Source organism: Hydra vulgaris, chromosome 12, assembly GCF_038396675.1.
Source record: "Hydra vulgaris chromosome 12, alternate assembly HydraT2T_AEP".
In the NCBI taxonomy this organism is placed as follows: Eukaryota; Metazoa; Cnidaria; class Hydrozoa; order Anthoathecata; family Hydridae; genus Hydra; species Hydra vulgaris.
In genome coordinates, this window is record NC_088931.1 from 55096107 (window position 1) to 55103601 (window position 7495).

General features: G+C 24.9%; 1 protein-coding gene across 1 annotated transcript in view; it reads right to left on the bottom strand.

The window, feature by feature from the left end:
• The window catches only part of LOC136088842 (optineurin-like), a 53380-nt gene extending 45885 nt beyond the window's left edge, over positions 1 to 7495 (bottom strand). Inside the window, exon 1 of the mRNA XM_065813758.1 lies at positions 7441 to 7495. The gene's annotated coding sequence lies outside the window, so the exon portion shown is untranslated. The remainder of the gene's footprint in view (positions 1 to 7440) is intronic.

A 7495-nucleotide genomic window follows, 5' to 3' on the forward strand; every position in this document is an offset into this window, starting at 1 on the left:
ACTTGAATAATTATATTGTTATTGAAAATGCATTAACGATTGCAATCCTACAATTCTTTTGTACTTCCGCACAAAAGAGTTCTTGTGTGAATGCATTTAATAGCTTAAGCGCTAAATTCGTGAAAGAAAAAAAAAGAACAGTTTAACACTTTTCAGGTTATACAGTTATAATTAAAATGCTAAGAAAATACGAAACTGGAGCTTCTAATTGAAGATTGAAGAAAGAGAGAGAGGAAACGGTAGCTAAACTTCCAAAAATGACAAATTTTTTTTCATCAAACCAAACTAATATGCAACTCCACAAACTGTAGATAATAATAAAAACAATGAAAGAAAAGATGAAAACAATAACACGGAAAATGAGGTAGCCTGCCAAGGTCCTTCAAATGAAATTCAAGAAGTTGAAAGTGTTGAATCTACAATGCATAATAATGAGCTTGACTCAGGTACCTCTATTTTTACTATTTTTAATGACTATTTGTCAAATAGAAAACAATACATTTCTTATAATGAAGGTAAAACAACCAATATGAACATAACATGTGGGGTTCCTCAGGGATCTATATTAGGGCCACTCCTATTTCTCATTTTTATTAATGATTTAAGCAAAGCTTGTACCGAACTAGATACAATATTATTTGCAGATGACACAAATCTATTTTATGCACATAATGATATAAATATTCTGTTTAAGTCAGTAAACAAAGAGCTATTAAATCTTACTGAATGGTTTAATGCAAACAAATTATCGTTAAATGTAACCAAAACAAAATATACTTTTTTCCATCGTTTTCATGACCGAGATAAAATTCCATTGAAACTTCCAAAACTTTGTATTGCCAATCAGGACATAAAAAGAGAAACCACTTTAAAATTTCTCGGCGTGCTTCTTGATGAAAATGTGACGTGGAGAGATCACATACAATATCTCGAAAATACAATCTCAAGGAACATAGGCCTGCTATGCAGAGCTAAGCCTTTTTTAAATCCAACTTGCTTAAAGCTTTTATATTTCTCGTTCATTCATTGCCATCTTAATTATGCAAATATTGCTTGGTGCAGTACAAATAAAAATAAAATAAAAAAACTATTTAATAAACAAAAGCATGCAATCAGAATCATTTCCAATGTGGGCCGTTATACACACTCCCAAGCATTATTTGTTAATTTAAATATAATGAATGTTTATCAATTAAATGTCTATCAAGTTCTTATATTTATGTTCAAAATTAATAAAAATGTATCTCCTAAAATTTTTTACCCATTATTCAAAATAAATCAGAATAGATATCTCACCAGATTTTCAAATAACAGTTATATCCAACCCAAAAGTTATTTTGCGGCGACCGAATTTTCAATTTCTACTAGAGGGCCGAAATTATGGAATAAAATATTAACTAATGAACTTAAAACAATTTCTATGCTAAATGAGTTTAAGAATAAATTAAAGCAAAAACTACAGATGATCGACGTAGCGCTCAACTTTTTCTGAAGTTTTAATGAGGCTTGAAAAAAAATAAAAATATATATATATATATATATATATATATATATATATATAAAATTATGGTTTATAAGAATTATTCACATATTTAAAGGTATATGCTGGTGTAAAAGGAAAGCTTCAGGATTGTGCGTATTTGCTTGCTTGCTTATTAGTAATATAGTTTCTTTGTACAAATTCCTTTTTTTCTTTTTTTAAAATTTTTCTTGACCAACACAAAAACAAAAAGTTAAAGTAGGACTTTAGGACCGATGATTTTTATTCTATTAAGTCTTTATAAAAATGTTTTATATTATATAGTGTTACGTTTTTAAATTTTTGTTGTCTTATATTTACGGTATAGACTAAGGGGCTTGGTGATAAGACCAATTATGTCTTCTTCTTGCCCCTGCTATTTGTATTTATATTATGCTTTACGACTTTAATAAATTTATATAGCAAAAAAAAAAAAAAAAAAAAAAAAAAAAAAAAAAAAAAAAAAAAAAAAATGACACCTCTAACATCTGCTAAACAAACAATTTACTTTTTAGGCAGCTAATATTTTTATTCTATATATTGTCACTTATTATTTTTTTATTAGGCTTATTTATCATGATTTTTTTTCCTAGATACCATTCTACGCGAAGACCCTGCTTTATGGACATTACAATTAAAGGAAAATGAACGTATGAAGTATTTAAACAAGGGGTATGCTTTTTTTCAGAATAAAGACTCTAATTTCGAATCTTCAAAGCGGATATTCAAAAACCAGTACAGATATTATTCGGTTAAATATTTTCAAAAAGTGATGAATAATGGCGAAAAGTATGACCGAAAATGGTTAATGTTTTCTGAATCCACTGGATGTGTATTTTAATATGTTTGCAAGTTGTTTTTAACCGATTACGACAACGTATTTGTCAAAAAAGGCTTTTACAATTGGAAAAAAGCTAAACAAACTATTTTTGGCCACGAAAACAGCAAGGAACATTTTCAATGTATGATTAAGTGGATAGAATTCATAAAACAAAATACTCATGTCGATGAATGTATAGTAAGCCATATTAAAAGAGAATTTTATTATTAGTCTGCAATCTTAAATAGAATAGTAGCGGTTATTCGTTTTTTAGCTGGAGGAAAATTAACTTTTCGAGGCCATAATGAAGTTATAGGATCGTCAAATAACGGAAATTACTTAGGCATGTTAGAACTGCTGACTCAATTTGATCCAGTTTTAAAGCAACACATTGACACTTTTGCAATTAAAGGCAAAGGTAATGTAAATTATTTGTCTAAAACTATTTGTGAAGAGCTAATTGATATTATGTCTCAAAAGGTTTTAACGCACATTATTACCGAAATAAAAAAAGCAAAATACTGGGGAATTGACTTTTTATTTGACTTTTTATTCTTTCACCTTTTAATTCTTATATATATTTTGACTGCTGTCAAAATATATATAGGAATTAAAAGGTGAAAATATTAATGATTTTATACTGAATTGATCCATCCTTAAAACAGCGCCTGCATATAACAATATTTCCGAAAAATGCATACTATGCCTACAAGAAAAATTTGAAATAATTACTCATGTAAACCAAGAATGCTTATTAAACAAAAAATCCGAATTAAATTCTAAATGTAGGCACGAAAATAAGTTTCTCCTAAAAAACTATAAAAATAAATGAGCTCAAATAATAGTTAAATAATAGTTAAATAGTTAAATAATAATTAAATCCCCCTTTTGAAAATATTTTTATTTTCAAAAAGCATAAGAAATCATTTCTAAAGAATTCTTTTTATAATAGTGTCAGCAAATTCCACAAATATGTGAAAATTTTCAGTAGTTAAGACATTTGCGACTTCCTGTAATTTAATTTTTGGTATAAGTTGAAGTTTTTATTAATTTGATCATTCGTTTCTGATGAGTCTTTATTGATGAAACACAGTGTTAAATGAGAAAAATTTTTGTTAAGTGATTTTCTACTAATTTATAATTGCTCTGTTCTTTTAAGAACATTGAGCACTCTATTTTGTAGAATACATTTTAAAAGTTGTTTAAATATATATATATATATATTTCTTAATTAAATATATATTTATTATATTTATTATAATTAAATATACTTCTTAATTAAACCATATATATATATATATATATATATATATATATATATATATATATATATATATATATATATATATATATTATATATATTTATATTGAGATATAGTATTTTTTCTTGTAAAAATTGACATCTTTGATAATCAAAAAGTCTTTAAACCTAAAATAGTAATCTTAAAATCTCTAACTAAATATGGATCTAACACACAATGGACCATTTCTAGAATTTTATACAAGTGAAATAAAAGATAAATATGAGTTTATCTCTAAAGTTTCTTTGCAACTTAAATGTGACTTTTCGACTAATTTACAGGAAATTGGTCAATTAAAAAAAATTATATTTTAAAATTTGATTTAAAAAAAAAACAATTTTTTAATAAAGATATTATCTCGTTGCTGCAAAACAAGACTTAAGTCCATTTTTGCTGTTCTGAGAAAAAGGCATTTAAAGTTTTTAATTTATCACTGCGTTTGATCTTCTTAATTAAACCAAATTGTTTTTAATATACTTATAGAATATGTTATTATTTTTCATATTATATCAAATTAAAAATTTAAGTTTATGAGAAGCAACAATGCAAATGGACTTAAGATAATCTTAAAACTATATAAAATATGACAAAATTCTTCAAATTAAATTGCCGCTGCAAAACAAGACCATCTTAAGTCCGTTTTGGGTGTTTTGAGAAAAAAATAAAGACAAGTTTTAAATTTAATCACTACTTTTGAATTTTTTGATTAAATATATTTGTTTTCAGTTATCTATTATATATATTAAGGTGGTAGTACCCTTTAAAAGGAAAAAAGTTTAAAACTTGATAATATGTAGGAATATTAATGTTTTTCTAAAGTGTTAAATTAAATCATTTCAAAAAACAACAAAGTTAATTTTTTTTACCCCCTGCTCAGTAATTATGTGCATTAATTAGCAAAATTTAGGTAAAAAAGTGGACTTTTTTTTTAACAAGAATATCTTGAGAACCATACATGTTTTACAAACCAAACTTAATAAGTAGTTTTATATATGTTCAAAAAATTGTGCTGAATAAAAATTATACAATAAACAACATTTAAAAACTTTAAAGTTATTAAATTCTACCAATAAAAAAAAAAAAGTATAAGTACAGCCTTCTAAAATTCAAATTTTTATACGTTAATATTAAAATAAGCTAATTTTCCTTTGTTCAGCACATCAAAAATACACTTAAGAATAATTGCTGAAAATTTGAAATAATTCCAATGAGAGGTTAAAAAGTTATCTTTGTTAAAAAATTAAAAGATGCCCAAAAAGTTATTCGCTAGAATAATGCAATTTAAAAAAGTTTTAATTACAAGAAATATCTAAGGGCTGTTGCTAAGGCGCTTTAATTTTCAGTACCAAATCTATTAAGAATGATTTAGGCCTTTTGATTTTTTTTTTATTATTATAAGAGTAGACATAATAAATAAAAGTTGTTAAAATAAAAATTTTGAAAAAAAAATTTTCAGCCTGTTTTTTGTAGTACTACAACCTTAAGTATTTTATACCAAAAAAGTTTTTTTTTTTGTTAAAAAATGGACTTAGGATAGTTTTGTTTTGCAGCAACAATGTCTCTTAATTTTTTTTTTTTGAAACATAAGATATTTGAATTTTACTCATAGTTGCAAGAGTTGAATCAATTTTAGTTCCATACTTTGTGAGATGGCTTTTGTGCACCTAAGGAATATTTTAAACCAAAAAAAGTCAATTTTGCTAAAATGGACTTAAGATAGTTTGCTTTGCAGCGACGATTTTTTTTGTAAAAATTTATTTATTTGTTACTTGATATTTAAAAATATTTTATCGTTGATAAACCGTTGAATTTATCGTTGATAAAATATATTTTATAAAAATATTTATTGGTAGGTATAAATAATATATGTATAAACTATTATGAAAAAATGTTTAAAATATCTTAATTTGCAACGTGTAACTGAAATCTGATCATTCTATAAATTAAGTTTATGTTTATTCGATTACAACAGTTTTATTATTAAAAGACCTCTAGGAATGTAAAGACTGGGCTTACTGAATAAAAAGTATAAACAGCAACAAAAAAGTATTTTAAAAATTATAGTTAGTATATATTTAAATAGACTGTTTAGATATACTGGTACATTATATTAGTAATGAAATTAAGTGTTAACATAATTTTCTATTTTTACATCTTAAAAACTGTGTTTCTCTCATTTATATTCATTAATATCCATTTATATGTTGCATGTTCAAAAACAAAGGCATTTTGTTGTTTGCTTTTCGAATTTCATATACATCTGATACTGGTATCAGATATAACTTGCATCCGGTTAAATAATCTGATACTAGGTATCCAATTATTATAATCTTAGTTGCTTCGGTTAAGGTAATCTAAGTAAAGCCATGATATATAAAATAATAAAATTAAAAAAAAAACCCACAGATGTAATGATTTTTAAAATTGGTACTGCAAGCGTTGTAGCTTGCAAAGCTGCTTAGTTGTATGGCTATTTATTAAAAAATTTGTGCTGGCAAATATCAAAAAGAATGAGTACATTTATTTTTAAGTAATGATGATGATAGTTTCATTTCTGAAAATTTTTTTGCATTTTGATTGTATCTCGTTTTCAGAAATTATTTTTATTTATAATAGTTATAATGTATTTTTTTGACTTTTATTTATAGAATTTCAAGATCTAAAACTTATCTACTTTTCATTCATAAATAGCTATCTCATGTATGCCAATATAGCATGGGGCATTACCCACAAATCTAAATTACAGCCACTTTACTTACGTCAAAAACACGCATCAAGACTAGTGTACAACAAAAACAAACTTACTCATGCTCAACCCTTACTGGAACAAATGAATGTACTAAATATATTTCAAATAAATATTTTTCAAAATATACTTTTCATGTTTAAATATAAACTAAGTCTGGTTCCAGAATATTTACAGCACACTTTTTTAAAAACAATATAAATAAATACAATACAAGAGCAACAGGCAACTTTAAGATACCTTTACATATCGTGGTCCCAATTTATTTAACAAATTAGTTTCCAGAAACGAATCACTATTAAACTTAAACAACGAACACTCTCTGAAAAAAAAGCTAAAAACTACAATAATCAAATTAAACAACTGTTAGGAATTTTTTTAAATTAGAATAAATAAATGTAACTTAACTTTTAATACAAATTGATAAAAAAAATAATATTAATAACAAGGTATATATGTAACACACACATATATACCACGTATGCAACTGATTTTTTATGTGTATTACACATCTAAGAAAAAGATACTCGTGACAAGACTGACTTAAGTTTTCTGTGAGCTTCCTATGACTACAAATAAGTAATTCTTTTTATCAATCTTACACAAATTTCGTTTTTATCATATTTATACACTAACATTATTTTGAAATGTGGTAAATAAACTTATAGTGAAACATCTAAACTCTTCTTCAAAAAATCAGCAGATTCATTTTTATTTATTGTATTTTTTATTTTAATTGGAGCAATAAAGAGATATGTTTCTCGGATTATTTTTACGTACTCGTTATTATATTGTTGTAATTGGTATTTATTTTATTCATGTCTCGGAGTTGTAAGCAACTATATTTTTATTTACCTCGTATATTTCGAACTTTATATTTATGATTTAAATTTGTATATCTTTACTGCCAACCAGTGATTGGGTACTTGTAATTACTTTGTAGTTGTAAAATAAACATGGATAAAAAAAGATATTTTCATATAACCTTTATGAAAAATATAGCATATTGAAAATAAAAAAATAATGTATTTCTATTAGTTTTGATAAATATTACCTGTTATAAAAATATCAGTTAGATGAAACCGTTCCTAATGTTATGCTCTTCATTT